We start from the raw sequence: 16,337 nt of genomic DNA on the forward strand, positions 1-16,337 counted from the left end.
AATGAGGGGACATGCAAATTTGTACAAATGTAAACTCAAACTTGAATGTTCAACACGTGGGGGCACTCACGGGGCAGCAAAGTGTTTTAAGGGTGGCAAACAGAGGGGAGGTGAAAATACTGAAAAAAGGAGAGATGCCAGAGTGTCTGGATGAGTGGAGTACTTTATAAATAAGTACTCAGATACAGTGGCAGCCAGTTTGTTATGGAACGGTTTTAGGGATGGTTTCAATATTTCTTTTGTTGAATCAAAGGTTCGGTTGTCCACTAAGAATTTAAAATCGACACTTCAATTTCCCAAGGTGATTACTGAAAAAAAGGAAAAAGAGGTGGCGTTGGGTAGAATGTCGAGACCTTTTGTTGTGGCTCCCTTCAGTAGTTTGAGGGTTTCACCACTTGTGGTTCTGTAACACAGGTACACGGATGCAATGACACTGACGCCCAGAGCAAGGGTTAAACAATTATTCACTTTATCAATACTGGAATAAACTTGTCGCAGGGAGAAAGCAAGGGAAATACAGTTAAAGATATATAACCCAAAAGAATATTCACCAGACCAATTCAAATAATCAATAATATTTTCTTTAAATATAAAGATATCACCATAACACTACATAAAATGGAAACTTTATTGTGTTAATAAAAGAATTATTAATTATTAAAAATAATTAAAATAATGAATAAAATATATAATCACTGTGGGGGTTAATCATTAAAGCTATGTATGCACAGAGGTAGAACCAATATCAATGTGAACATAGAACAATGATAACAAAAATAGTAAAAAAGTATAATTTTATTGAAAAATAAAAATAAAAAATACACAAAGGAAAACAACCAACAGTACTACACCAAATTACAAAGAATATATTGAATGAGGAGACCAGATCCATATAATGTAAAAGATACTAGAAAAATATATGACCCTCCAAAGTGCAAAAATAGATGACACAAAATAGGCCATCTATCTCAATAAAGTGCATATGCATACACAATAAGTAGTCTAACCTAGACCAAACAAGTGCATAAAACTCTGGAAAAATACTAGTAATTGGCTGGTACAGGCAGAAAATATGTTTAAAGGGGAACCGACACAGAATACTACTAATCATAGCAATATACGTGAGCTTAAAAGTAAAATTAAAAACTGCTTCCACCGTAGGATAAAAATTTGGTGGAATAAAATTTTCTTGGAAAATTATTTAAGTAAACATTTGATTCCTAGAGGCCTTCGGGTGCAATTATTCCCATCCTATGGGAGAGATGATGTGAGATTCGCATCAGCATGGGAGAATATCTGTAACATCTCTTCAAATTCATTTTTAACTTTGATTGTAGATTTTAATTCTAAATCTCTACCTCTACTTGAGAAAGAAATTGATGACCTCCAGAGAGATCTCAATAAATTAATCACACCCCTGGAGGCTGAGGGATTTAAAAAGGAATTAGAAGATTTGCATTTGATCTGGGAGAAACAGATTAAAGATACAAAAACTAAACAATACACTAGAGATCTATCAGACAAAGAGAACAATAGGGTATATAAATGGAAATTTCCTTCACAAAGAACCAGAGCCAGAAGTACATCTGTGACATCCTCTACATCGTATGAATCAACAAGCTCAGGGACTCGGAAGATGTATAATACAAGGACACAAAAACGCAAAAATGTTGCGCAGTTCTCTCCCAGGAAAAGGACGACTCCGGTTGAGATGGGTAACAACACTCTGTCCTCCAACAAGGTAATCAATCTGTCTGATGTTATTCTTACAGTTCCACAAATGGAAGTTCTGAATCTTGGGCTCAATTTTTCACCGACTGCTATATTTGATCCTTTTTCAGCAGTAAAAGATTTGCATTTGTTCGCATGAAAGCTACTACTCAAGAAACTTCATCATAAAAATCCAAATGACGTCACTGAAATTATTTTTGAAACGGAGGAAGAAACTGAGGCCTTGGACGCCTTAAATGAACTTCTACAAGAACAGTCATCCACTTCCTCAAGTAAGTTCCCCAAAAGCTTGGTCCCCAGGTCCAAAAAGTTTCCACCTCTCACATTGAGTGCCAACATTGATTTATTTGTTAAACTTGTGAGTGAAGACTTGAAGAAGGTATCAACTATGGTGAATGGCCATAATTGTACATTGGAACACAGAAAAGCCATTGAAGAGCTGTCCTCTAGGACGGACATAGTTATCAAACCATCTGATAAAGGTGGTAACATCGTTGTTTGGCCCTGTAACATGTATGAGAGGGAAGTATACAGACTGTTAAAAGATGTGAAGTGCTACAGAAGATTAACTTTTAATCCTCTGTCGTCCTTCTGTGTACAACTTAGGGACATTCTTTTGAAGGCAGTGGAGGCTTTCATCATCAGTGAGAAACAGATGGAATATTTATCTGTAGAATATCCCACCATTGCCACATTTTATGTACTCCCTAAAGTACACAAAAATGCGTCATGTCCACCAGGTCGTCCGATTGTGGCAGGGAACAATAACTTTATTGAGCCAATATGCAAATTAATTGACTTTGTTCTTCATCCTATGGTAGAAACTTTACCATCCTACCTTAAGGACACGAATGATGTACTTCGGAAAATGGATGGATTACAGTTGCAAGAGAATATGATTCTAGTCACCTGCGACATTGAATCTTTGTATACGTCTATAATACACAAAGAAGGCGTTACGGCTGTTGAACAATTTTTGAGGATGTCCAGTGAGGACGGTGAGTTTTCTTCTTTTATCGTGGATCTTCTCCAGTTTGCACTCACTCATAATTTTTTTATTTTTAATGAGAAATTTTTCCTACAGCTCCAGGGAACAGCAATGGGGGCGGCCTTTGCTCCCTCATATGCAAATTTGTTCCTGGGGCTGTGGGAGAGGAAGATTTTTATTACTGAACCTCTCCCCCTGGTTGATAGAGTGCAATACTGGGGAAGATACATTGATGATATTTTGTTTATTTGGCAGGGTTCTTTTGATGAATTACAGATCTTTATGGGCCATTTGAACGACAACAATTTGAACTTACGTCTGACATATAAAGCAGGAAGATCTAATATGGAATTTTTGGATATTCTGTTGGAAGTTGATGAACTTGGATTTATACATACAGACGTGTTCCGGAAACTGACCTCTACAAACAGTCTTCTTCATTTTTCCTCATCACATCAACAAAGCCTTATTAAAGGCATACCCGTGGGACAGTTTCTACGGATGCGACGCATTTGCTCTGATGAGTCTTCTTTTGAGAGGCAAAGTAGAGATTTGAGTGAAAGATTTGCTGAAAGAGGATACTCTTCACGATGCATTAAATGGGCATACTGGCGAGCAAGACGCACTGACCGTTCCCAAGCATTGAATAAACAGAGATTGGAAAATGGGAACGGTGACAAGGTACGGTATATTCAAACTTTCAATTGCAGATGGTATGAGGTGAGGGATATTTTATCCAAACATTGGAAGGTCCTGCAATTGGATCCTATCCTTGCGCAAAACCTTCCATCCAAACCATCTGTAACTTACAGGAGGTCACCAAACATTAAGGATTCGTTGGTACATAGCCATTATGTGAACAAAAAGAATGATAATCCGTTTGGCTCACGGGGCCCTAAATGGGGCTGCCGTCCTTGTGGCTCCTGTGTAGCGTGCCCCAATGTTGAAAGGTGTACTGTATTCTCCAATGCTGATGGGAATAAGACTTATAACATCCTCTACCCTATCACGTGTACGACTACTGCGGTTATTTACTGCGCTAGTTGTCCTTGTGAACTGAAATATGTTGGTTTAACCTCCAGGGAACTAAGAAGAAGAGTTAGGGAGCACGTTTTAGATATTATAGCAGCTCAAACAGCTATTGACATTCAATCCCTCAAAACTGTGCCTAAGCATTTTAAGCTGTTCCATCAGTGTGATAGCTCTTTATTGAGGGTCAGAGGGATTGACCACATTGTATTGAACACAAGAGGTGGTGATATCAAGAGGAGGTTGGCCCAAATCGAAGCCAAGTGGATTTACAGATTGAATACCCTGGCACCCCATGGCCTTAATGAGCAGATGTCTTTTAGTGCTAATTTGTAAGTTTTATTAACATTGTTCTTTTTTCTGTCTTGTTTTTAATTTTTAGGTCCTCCTTGGCATCTAGATCTGATTGGGATATTGGATGGCATCGTTATGTTGTTTTTATCTTGTATCTAAATAAAATATATTTCTTTATTATTATTTTTTATTTTTATTTTTTCACTCGTTCGCACGTGTGTCTCACTGCACTGTTTATTTATTTATTATATTATTTTTGTCTTTAGGGGTATTCATCTTTATAACATTATCTGTTACATATATTAGATTCTATTTGACTGTTCATTAGCGGTCATATGGTTCCGCTTGTGCGCATGGTCAAATGTGAATCAATATTAAATGTGTGTCATTTCACTAGGGCTGTATTGGAATATTTATATGCCCCTCCGGCGTTACTTACCGTTTTGGTTTTTAAGTATTTTACATCAGGGCACTGTGGTATGGACGGGGCGTTTATAGCGCTCTGTCACCCTCGGTGGGCGGGGTATACTGGAGGTGTGCACTCCTTCCCGGGTTGCTAGGTTATCGAATTATGCCGCTCTGTAACTTTTGGTGGGCGGGGTATACTGGAGGTGTGCCTTCCCGGGTTGCTAGGTGATCGTATTATGCCGCTCTGTCACCTTTGGTGGGCGGGATATACTGGAGGTGTGCGCTCTTTTATGGGTTGCTAGGTGATCATATTATGCCACATGCGTTTGTTGTGGCCATGTGTTTCCGCTGTGTTAGTACGGACTGCGGAACGTCACTTCCGGTTTGGCGGTGACTGTCCGGTTTCAGTATATTACATGTGGGTCCGCGGCGCTGTGCCCCTTCATAGGATCGGTCACTCTTAGATTATATCTCACGCTGGTTTGCGAGGTATTCCATTACTGCTTACATATGCTAATTTGTACTTGGTGTGTCACTTACGGTTCTCGTCGCATAACGCGCTCTATTTTTATGTAATCTTAAGTTTATTCACAGCGCTGCACTGTTTAAGATGATCGATCTGTTTTAGACCATGTATTGTTCTCATATGTAAAGCTTGTGGCCATATGTCTTCTTATGTGAATCTCTATGTCACTTCCGGTTTCGCCGTATATTGTGCTTTGTTCTGATGTAATTTTATTATTTATTATGTGTATATTGTTCCAGGATATATATGAATGAGTGAAACGTCTTATCCCATATATTTATATATATTTTAGTAGGGTTATTATATTTTTTCATCTTTATTGCTCACATGATCATCTTTACTCCATGTGATTGGTTGGAGCTATGTTTAAAACACACTCCATTTTCACTTCCTCTTCACTCCTTGAAAAAGCCACTTAGGCGAAACGTACGTTGGAGTCGGAGTCCTTGAGGGTCACAGATCATCTTCACACTGGTACTAGTATTTTTCCAGAGTTTTATGCACTTGTTTGGTCTAGGTTAGACTACTTATTATGTATGCATATGCACTTTATTGAGATAGATGGCCTATTTTGTGTCATCTATTTTTGCACTTTGGAGGGTCATATATTTTTCTAGTATCTTTTACATTATATGGATCTGGTCTCCTCATTCAATATATTCTTTGTAATTTGGTGTAGTACTGTTGGTTGTTTTCCTTTGTGTATTTTTTATTTTTATTTTTCAATAAAATTATACTTTTTTACTATTTTTGTTATCATTGTTCTATGTTCACTTTGATATTGGTCCTATATTTGATGGTGGACATGAATTCACTAGGGTGAATTTTGTTGTTTATCTATGTATGCACAGGGCAGGGCATACTGAAACTGATTGGCACAAAATAAATAGCTCAGTGTATTTAATCAAATTGCATGATATACAGTTAGGGCCAGAAATATTTGGACAGTGACACAATTTTCGCGAGTTGGGCTCTGCATGCCACCACATTGGATTTGAAATGAAACCTCTACAACAGAATTCAAGTGCAGATTGTAACGTTTAATTTGAAGGGTTGAACAAAAATATCTGATAGAAAATGTAGGAATTGTACACATTTCTTTACAAACACTCCACATTTTAGGAGGTCAAAAGTAATTGGACAAATAAACATAACCCAAACAAAATATTTTTATTTTCAATATTTTGTTGCAAATCCTTTGGAGGCAATCACTGCCTTAAGTCTGGAACCCATGGACATCACCAAACGCTGGGTTTCCTCCTTCTTAATGCTTTGCCAGGCCTTTACAGCCGCAGCCTTCAGGTCTTGCTTGTTTGTGGGTCTTTCCGTCTTAAGTCTGGATTTGAGCAAGTGAAATGCATGCTCAATTGGGTTTAGATCTGGAGATTGACTTGGCCATTGCAGAATGTTCCACTTTTTGGCACTCATGAACTCCTGGGTAGCTTTGGATGTATGCTTGGGGTCATTGTCCATCTGTACTATGAAGCGCCGTCCAATCAACTTTGCAGCATTTGGCTGAATCTGGGCTGAAAGTATATCCCGGTACACTTCAGAATTCATCCGGCTACTCTTGTCTGCTCTTATGTCATCAATAAACACAAGTGACCCAGTGCCATTGAAAGCCATGCATGCCCATGCCATCACGTTGCCTCCACCATGTTTTACAGAGGATGTGGTGTGCCTTGGATCATGTGCCGTTCCCTTTCTTCTCCAAACTTTTTTCTTCCCATCATTCTGGTACAGGTTGATCTTTGTCTCATCTGTCCATATAATACTTTTCCAGAACTGAGCTGGCTTCTTGAGGTGTTTTTCTGCAAATTTAACTCTGGCCTGTCTATTTTTGGTATTGATGAATGGTTTGCATCTAGATGTGAACCCTTTGTATTTACTGTCATGGAGTCTTCTCTTTACTGTTGACTTAGAGACAGATACACCTACTTCACTGAGAGTGTTCTGGACTTCAGTTGATGTTGTGAACGGGTTCTTCTTCACCAAATTAAGTATGCGGCGATCATCCACCACTGTTGTCATCCGTGGACGCCCAGGCCTTTTTGAGTTCCCAAGCTCACCAGTCAATTCCTTTTTTCTCAGAATGTACCCAACTGTTGATTTTGCTACTCCAAGCATGTCTGCTATCTCTCTGATGGATTTTTTCTTTTTTTTCAGCCTCAGGATGTTCTGCTTCACCTCAATTGAGAGTTCCTTTGACCGCATGTTGTCTGCTCACAGCAACAGCTTCCAAATGCAAAACCACACACCTGGAATCCACCCCTGACCTTTTAACTACTTCATTGATTACAGGTTAACGAGGGAGACGCCTTCAGAGTTAATTGCAGCCCTTAGAGTCCATTGTCCAATTACTTTTGGTCCCTTGAAAAAGAGGACGCTATGCATTACAGAGCTATGATTCCTAAACCCTTTCTCCGATTTGGATGTGGACACTATCATATTGCAGCTGGGAGTGTGCACTTTCAGCCCATATTATATATATAATTGTATTTCTGAACAAGTATTTGTAAACAGCTAAAATAACAAAACTTGTGTCACTGTCCAAATATTTCTGGCCCTAACTGTAAATGTACACAAATCAAAATCAAATATCAATAATTATAAACACTAAATTCATTCTTAAATAATACAAGTGCACAGTGCAGAATGAACATAATTAAAACCAAATAAATTCATATAATCCAGTGAAAATCATTTCACAAAAAATTAGTGTAAATCCAATTAATAAAATAGTTAGTGCCAAAAGAAACAATAATGATAATGGTGCAATTGATCTGACAAAGCGGCAAGCGAAACGTGCGTTGGAGTGGTGTGTGCAGGGCAGTGGTGTCCTGATACTGGTTGGTATTGTGGTTATTTCTCAGTAGCACTTGTTCTATATACTTGATATATTGGCACAAATTATTTTGGTCTTGGCACAAATACCATTTGATCAATTCTGGTGGCAGCGGTCAGTCACCGGTTTTGCCAGCTGAGCCCCCAGTCCGTTCAGCTGCCCAGCGGCTGGGAGTCTTTCAAAACAACCTCCTGCTCGGTGGGATCTGCAGCCAGGAGTCTCACAACAATCTCCAGCTCGGCATGCGCTTCAGCCAGGAATCTCACACAACAATCTCCCGCTCAGCGTGCTCTGGCCTGCGCACTGGGCAACGCTCCCTCCCTGGTCCTTTCTGCACTTGTCCTCTTTTGCTGCTGTGTGGCCTAACGCTACCCTCAGAGTGATGCAGGTCCGCACTCTTGCCTTTCTCTGGTGGGAACCTCGCAAAATCCTTTATCCTCCTCTGGCTCACCACGCCCTCTCTCTCCAGGTCATGGGTCTCCTCCGTCCTCAATTTCTTTCCCCCCCGCAACAATAGGCTCTGCCCCAGCAGTTCTGGACCCAGTGCGCTGTCAGCACCCACAGCCCAGTCTTCTCCCTTACAGGAGCCAAATAAATTTACATTAATCCATCACCTATATTTTCATAAGGGTTTTTCAGTGACCGATGGGATTGATTCGCAGTTATGTTCGGTGTTGTATACCTCGTTTGATGCGGCTATGGACTGGGTACAGTTGTGCGGTATAGGTGTTCTGTTGGCAAAAACGAATGTGGATCATTCAGATCGTTACCAGTAAATCCCGATAGCATTTGCTGGGATGTTTTTGGGACGAGGATTTTTCGTTGATCGCTGTCTTCCCATGGGATGTTCGCTTTCGTGTGCTTATTTTGAGACAATTGGTATCTTTTTAGAGTGGGTGGTTAAGGAGATGTCTCAGCTGAAGTCTTGCATTCATTACCTAGATGATTTTTGTTCATTGTATCAGCTCAAACATCAGATTGTTCTATGTGATTGCATACAATGGAAGGTTTGGCTAAAAAAATTGGGGTTCCCTTAGCGATGGAGAAGACTGTTGGGCCGGTGACTTCTTTGAGTTTCTTGGGAATTAAGATTGATGCCATGGCGATGGAATGTAGATTTCCAGAAGAAAAAGTGGTTGGAATGCGGGCAGAGGTTTTCAGAGTGAGTGGTTTGCAGAAGGTAACGTTAAAAGTGAACTGCAGTCTTTGTTGGGAAAGTTAAATTTTGCGTGCATTTGTACCAAAAATAATTACTACTGAAGTATAAATCAAGTTTAAACCATATTCAAAAAAATACCCCTAAAATGTAATCTTTAATTCTTATGGATAAAATTACCCTTTTATATAGGGTCAAGAGACAGTAACAGCTTTAACCATACAATCTTATCAATCTTAAACAATACTAAAAAGGATAGAGACTAGGGTACCGTCACACAGTGGCATTTTGATCGCTACGACGGCACGATCCGTGACGCTCCAGCATCGTAAACTGCTGTCACACTTTGCAATGTACGACGCTGGAGCGATAATTTCATGACGTATGTGCGATGTAGAAGCCGTTGGTTACTATGCGCACATCGTATACAATATCGTGCACACCTTTGTTACACCATGCGATCATGCCGCCACAGTGGGACACTAGACGACGAAAGAAAGTTTCAAACGATCTGCTACGACGTACGATTCTCAGCGGGGTCCCTGATCGCAGGAGCGTGTCAGACACAGCGAGATCGCTGGAACGTCACGGATATATCGCTGGAACGTCACAAATCATGCCGTCATAGCGATCAAAATGCCACTGTGTGACGGTACCCTAATGTGGTGAGGGGGTGATCTCTCCCTACTCACAGCGGAGTTTGGCACCCTAAATTCGACATGGCGCCCCCGCTCACCAACGGCTCTTAACAAACTTAACAAAGAAACACTACGACCAACACCAATTGTTTCTAAAGTGCAGCTGTGCTATAAAGTGCTAAATCAGGAACTTCAGCAGTCTTTTTGGGGGGTAATTTCCCTGTTAATTCAGGGTTTACCAGTTTTCAAACCCTTATACCTTATATATACTAGGGGTGCATATGTGTATGATACCGGAGACAGAGATAAATCTCCCAATTACAATAGCTATTATAGTTTCAATAATGCTCCCTCCCTGAGGAACAAGAGCCTGAAATATAATGTGCAATATTCCTTGAAGACTGTAAATGTATCTCTCCCTCAAAAAAACCTGTCAGGGACAGATACTTTGGGTTCCAGTTGAGCCAGGTCTTGGGCAGAGAGCAATAACCCAGACATCTGCTGAAGCTGCTGCAGCATCTGTGATCAGATGTGCAAAAGCCTCAGCATGAGCCATAGGAACGTCAGAAAATGGTGCAGTTTGGCTATAATGTCACACTCGGACATGAGTAAATCTGGTGGATGATACAGCATATAAATACAATGGGATGGAAAAGGGAGAGGAGACCCCAACGATAGGGAGCAGGAGATGGGACACTGTTATGTTTGCTAATGACAGGTGTTATGAAGGCAATCCAGAAACACAGTGTGCTTAGCGATCAGAGCGCACACAGTGATCTGACAAATACCAAAAAATACAAGAACGAGCTCTGAGACGTGGAAACTCTGTAGACTGCACACCTGATCCTATCCTAAACACAACTAAAAGCGGCTGTGGATTGCGCCTAACAACTACCTAGGCAACTCGGCACAGCCTAAGAAACTAGCTAGCCTGAAGATAGAAAAATAGGCCTGACTTGCCCCAGAGAAATTCCCCAAAGGAAAAGGCAGCCCCCCACATATAATGACTGTGAGTAAGATGAAAAGACAAAACGTAGGGATGAAATAGATTCAGCAAAGTGGGGCCCGATATTCTATGACAGAGCGAGGACAGTAAAGCGAACTTTGCAGTCTACAAAAAATCCTAAAGCAAAACCACGCAAAGGGGGCAAAAAAAACCCACCGTGCCGAACTAACGGCACGGCGGTACACCCTTTGCGTCTCAGAGCTTCCAGCAAAACAAAAGACAAGCTGGACAGAAAAAAAGCAACAAAAAAGCAAAAAGCACTTAGCTATACAGAGCAGCAGGTCACAGGAACAATCAGGAGAAGCTCAGATCCAACACTGAAACATTGACAAGGAGCAAGGATAGCAGCATCAGGCGGAGTTAAGTAATGAAGCAGTTAACGAGCTCACCAGAACACCTGAGGGAGGAAGCTCAGAAGCTGCAGTACCACTTGTGACCACAGGAGTGAATTCAGCCACAGAATTCACAACAGGACACCTCCTGACACCAACCTGTGCCTGTCCCTAAGCTTCTCTAACATCCTAAGCGGGACCTTCCCTAAGGTGCCTGGTCCCTGACTGTCAACTCTATGTATCCTGGCTAGTGCACTGCTGGCAAGCACGATAGCCTCACCACTGCAGATGGTAATACACGGGAAGAGACAAAGATGGCACAGACAAAATGGGGAAATACTCAGTGCTGCTAAGCTCCAAAGCAGCAGATAAAACGTCACCAGGAGCAGAACTCTCACAGCAGCATTACCACCGTCACACAGGAGCTCTACACAACTAGCTGGTCTGCATAAAGCAAAAGCTCTATAACCAAAGAACAGCTAATGGGTCCTGTATCTGTATAAAAGGGAGGTGGGAGTGGTTACTAACCAACATCAGCTGACCAGCCTTAAAGAACAGCCAGCAAGAGACTGACATTAACTCTTGCTGGGCCAAAAGGAAAAAACAACATTTAAATTGGCACAAATCTCTTAATGACTCGTGACAATTAGGGGCTGACACCAGGAGAAGTGGCATCAATTGACCCACAGTAGAAATGTTATAATGGAGCAGCAGTCAGGCGTGGACCATGCAGGAGAAAAGGTCTGGCCCAACATTTAGGGTATGTTCACACGTTCCTGATTTCCCTCCTTTTTTTCAGGACTAAAAACCGCAGCTCTTGGCAGAAAACGCAGGTCCTTTTTTTGGTGCTTTTTTGGTGCTTTTTTGATGCGTTTTTTAATGCGTTTTTTCATGCAGTTTTCTATGCAGAGTCTGTGTGTTTTCTAGGAAGTTTTTTAGGGTTAAAATGGCTGAAAATACCCTAACCCTACCCCTAACCCTAACCCTAACCCTACCCCTAACCCTAACCCTATTCTAACCTTAGTGGAAAAAAAAAATTCTTAATTTTTTTATTGTCCCTACCTATGGGGGTGACAAAGGGGGGGGGGGTCATTTACTATTTTTTTTATTTTGATCACTGAGATATAACCTATCTCAGTGATCAAAATGCACTTTGGAACGAATCTGCCGGCCGGCAGATTCGGCGGGCGCACTGCGCATGCGCCCGCCATTTTGCAAGATGGCGGCGCCCAGGGAGAAGACGGCCGGACGGACACCGGGAGGCCGGGTAAGTATAAGGGGGGAGATTAGGGCACGGGGGGGCATCGGAGCACGGGGCGTGGGATTGGGGCACGGGGGGCAGCCACACTGCAGCGGTTCTGCACCACAAACCGCAGTAAAACCCGCAGATATATTTTTCATCTGCGGGTTTTACTGCGGGTTTGACCTCACAATGGAGGTCTATGGGTGCAGAACCGCTGCAGTTCCGCAAAAAGAAGTGACATGGTACTTCCTTTTTACCGCGGCAATTCAGTGCGGCTTTTTTCGCGATTTTCCGCAATGTGGGCACAGCAGTTCCTGTTTTCCATAGGGCACATTGTAATGTACCCTGCAATGAAAACAGCTGCGGACCCGCAGCGGGAAAATCGCGGCGATTCCGCATGAAAAAAAGGATGGTGTGAACATGGCCTAACAGTTTTGAAATTAAGTTGAAATTAAGAGGTGAGTGAGGGACCGGTGTAGGCCTGCTCTGTCAAATTCAGTATAAACTGTGCAGGAGGTGTGGGTTAAATCCGCGCTGCCTTAATAAGGGAGTTCCAAGGATAATAAATTTAAAAGGTGGTTTATTCAATGCGTTTCAAGGTCAGTGCGACCTCTTAAGGAAATTCCACATACAACATACGCGTTGAACGCGTTGAATAAACCACCTATTAAATTTATTATCCTTGGAACTTCATTATTAAGGCAGCGCAGATTTAACCCACACCTCCTGCACAGTTTATATTGTCATACGGCCGTTGATTGGCTTGTGGATCTGCAGCAGTCGAAATCGCTACATGCTCTTCATTCAACAAAATCAGGTGAGCAATTCTAAGAAAGCTCTCTTGGTTATCTAGAGGATAAGACCCTATTTTGCACTTTGTGTCTCCATTTTTTTCCTAGAGTAGCTGTCAAATTCAGGCAATACACATGAAGGAGAGAAAACTTGGAATACAAACATTTCCAACAATTAGGGGCCCAATGGAAAAGTGGCATCAATTGCAGAAATTTAATAATGGCGCAGTATGGATGGATCTGACAGGACCTGGTCCAGCATTTATAGCTGACAAATTGATCAGTAAGAGGTGGATGAGTGAACAGTGTAGGCTTGGTCCTCTGAGGGAGTCTCCATATTTCAAAAAATATTGTCACACCACCATAGTGGCATCAATTTACCCAGAGTAGAAATAGTATAATGGGGCTGTGACACCCTTCACATTACAGGCAACACACAACAAGGAGATCCGAATCTGGTGCAAAAAACCTGATGCTGCCTGTTCCACAACATTTCCATAGTGCAGGTCACACAGTAGCCCAACTGAGATATCATGTTTTTGAGCAGATTAATCAGTCGAGATGGAGAGTGGATTTATATACATTGTTAAAAAAAGAGTCCTTTTGATTACACGAATCCCAGACATTGGCACCACGTGGTATGAATATTGTCTTCAAGCACTTTTTATGATTTATTCCCTACTAGCTGAAGAGCCCGGCGTTGCCTGGGCAAAGTAAATATCTGTGGTTAGTTATAGCACCTCACTTCTATTATTTTCCCATCACACCTCTCATTTTCCCCTCACATCTCTCATTTTCTCTCTTACACCTCTCACTTTCCCCCTCACTCCTCTTATTTTCCCCCTCACTCCTCTCATTCCCCTACACCCGTCATTTTCACCTCAGTATATACATGATTGTCATCTCCCTTATATATAGTATACACCTGTATGTCTTCTCTTGTATATAGTATATACCTGAATGTCATCTCCCCTGTAAATAGTATATACCTGCTGTATGTCATCTCCTCCTGTATATTGTATATACCCATGTGTCATCTCCTGTATATATTATATACCTCTATGTCATCTCTTCTGTATATACTATATACCTGTATGTCATCTCCTCCTATATATAGTATATACCTGTATGTCATCTCCTGTATATATATATATATACCTGTATGTCATCTCCCCTGTAAATAGTATATACCTGCTGTATGTCATCTCCTCCTGTATATTGTATATACCCATGTGTCATCTCCTGTATATATTATATACCTCTATGTCATCTCTTCTGTATATACTATATACCTGTATGTCATCTCCTCCTATATATAGTATATACCTGTATGTCATCTCCTGTATATATATATATACCTGTATGTCATCTCCCCTGTATATAGTATATACCTGTTGTATGTCATCTCCTCCTCTATATACCTATGTGTCATCTCTTTTATATACTATATACAGTACCTGTATGTCATCTCATCCTGTATATAGTATATACGTGTGTCATCTCCTCCTGTATATAGTATGTACCTGTAAGTCATCTCCTCCTGTATATAGTATATACCTGTGTATCATCTGCTCCTATATATAGTATATACCTGTGTGTCATCTCCTCCAGTATATAGTATATACCTGTATGTCATCTCCTCCTGTATATAGTATATACCTGTGTGTCATCTCCACTGTGTATAGTATATACCTGTGTGTCATCGCCCCTGTATATAGTATGTACTTGTATGTCATCTCCCCTGTATATACCAGGTTGTCATCTCCTCCTGTATATAGTATATACCTGTATGTCATCTCCTCCTGTATATAGTATATACCTGTATCATCTCCTCTTGTATATAGTATATACCTGTAAGTCATCTCCTCCTGTATATAGTATATGCCTGTGTCATCTGCTCCTGTATATAGTATATACCTGTGTGTCATCTCCTCCTGTATATAGTATATACCTGTGTGTCATCTCTCCTGTATATAGTATATACCTGTGTGTCATCTCCTCCTGTATATAGTATATATCTGTGTGTCATCTCCTCCTGTATTAGACCGCGTTCACACGTTATTTGGTCAGTATTTTTACCTCAGTATTTTTAAGCTAAATTGGCAGCCTGGTAAATCCCCCGCCAACAGGAAGCCCTCCCCCTGGCAGTATATATTAGCTCACACATACACATAATAGACAGGTCATGTGACTGACAGCTGCCGTATTTCCTATATGGTACATTTGTTGCTCTTGTAGTTTGTCTGCTTATTAATCAGATTTTTATTTTTGAAGGATAATACCAGACTTGTGTGTGTTTTAGGGCGAGTTTCATGTATCAAGTTGTGTGTGTTGAGTTGCATGTGGCGACATGCATGTAGCGACTTTTGTGAGATGAGTTTTGTGTGGCGACATGCGTGTAGCAACTTTTTGTGTGTCGAGTTGCATGTGAACTGGTTAGTGTAGCAAGTTGTGTGCAGCAAGTTTTGCGCATGGCGAGTTTTGTGCATGGCGAGTTTTATGTGTGGTGCGTTTTGAGAATGTGCAAGTTTTGTGTGAGGCAACTTTTGCATGTGTTGCAACTTTTGTGCATGTGGCAATTTTTCCGCGTGTGAAAGTTTTGCATGTGGCGAGTTTTCCATGAGGTGAGTTTTGCACGTGTGGCGAGTTTTGTGTGAGCCTAGTTTTGCATGTGGCGAGTTTTGCGCATGGCGAGTTTTGCGCGTGGCGAGTTTTGAGCGGCGACTTTTGTGTTTCGACTTTTATGTGGCGAGGTTGGTGTATGTGTGGTGAAATGTGTGCTGAGGGTGGTATATGTGTTCAAGCACTTGGTAGTTTGTGGCGCCTTTTGTGTGTGTGTTCATATCCCCGTGTGTGGTGAGTATCCCAGGTCGGGGCCCCACCTTAGCAACTGTACGATATACACTCTTTGGTGCCATTGCTCTCACTCTTTAAGTCCCCCTTGTTCATATCTGGCAGCTGTCAATTTGCCTCCAACACTTTTCCTTTCACTTTTTCCCCATTATGTAGATAGGGGCAAAATTGTTTGGTGAATTGGAAAGCGTGGGGTTAAAATTTCGCCTCACAACATAGCCTATGACGCTCTTGGGGTCCAGACATGTGACTGTGCAAAATTTTGTGGCTGTACCTGCGACGGTGCAGATGCCAATCCCGGACATACACACATACATACATACAGCTTTATATATTAGATAACCATATCCATTCATTTTACTACCATCTTGCATTCCTGATGCCTTGTTATGCTCTTCATGTCATTGTAATGTGGCACCCCAGGAGTTCAGGCACCACAGTGGTGCTGCTTTCCTCTCTCGGGGAGGGTAATGCCATGCCTGGAGACAGGAGTCCCT

At 41.4% G+C, this 16,337-nt stretch overlaps 2 protein-coding genes across 2 annotated transcripts in view; one reads left to right on the forward strand and one right to left on the reverse strand.

The window, feature by feature from the left end:
- The window catches only part of PRSS57 (serine protease 57), a 226,959-nt gene that overhangs the window by 96,280 nt on the left and 114,342 nt on the right, over positions 1-16,337 (reverse strand). The window lies entirely within an intron of this gene.
- Positions 7,162-16,337, forward strand: part of MISP (mitotic spindle positioning) — a 602,516-nt gene continuing 593,340 nt past the window's right edge. The window contains exon 1 of the mRNA XM_069767843.1: positions 7,162-7,277. The gene's annotated coding sequence lies outside the window, so the exon portion shown is untranslated. The remainder of the gene's footprint in view (positions 7,278-16,337) is intronic.

This window comes from Ranitomeya imitator, chromosome 1 (genome assembly GCF_032444005.1).
Source record: "Ranitomeya imitator isolate aRanImi1 chromosome 1, aRanImi1.pri, whole genome shotgun sequence".
NCBI lineage: Eukaryota > Metazoa > Chordata > Amphibia > Anura > Dendrobatidae > Ranitomeya > Ranitomeya imitator.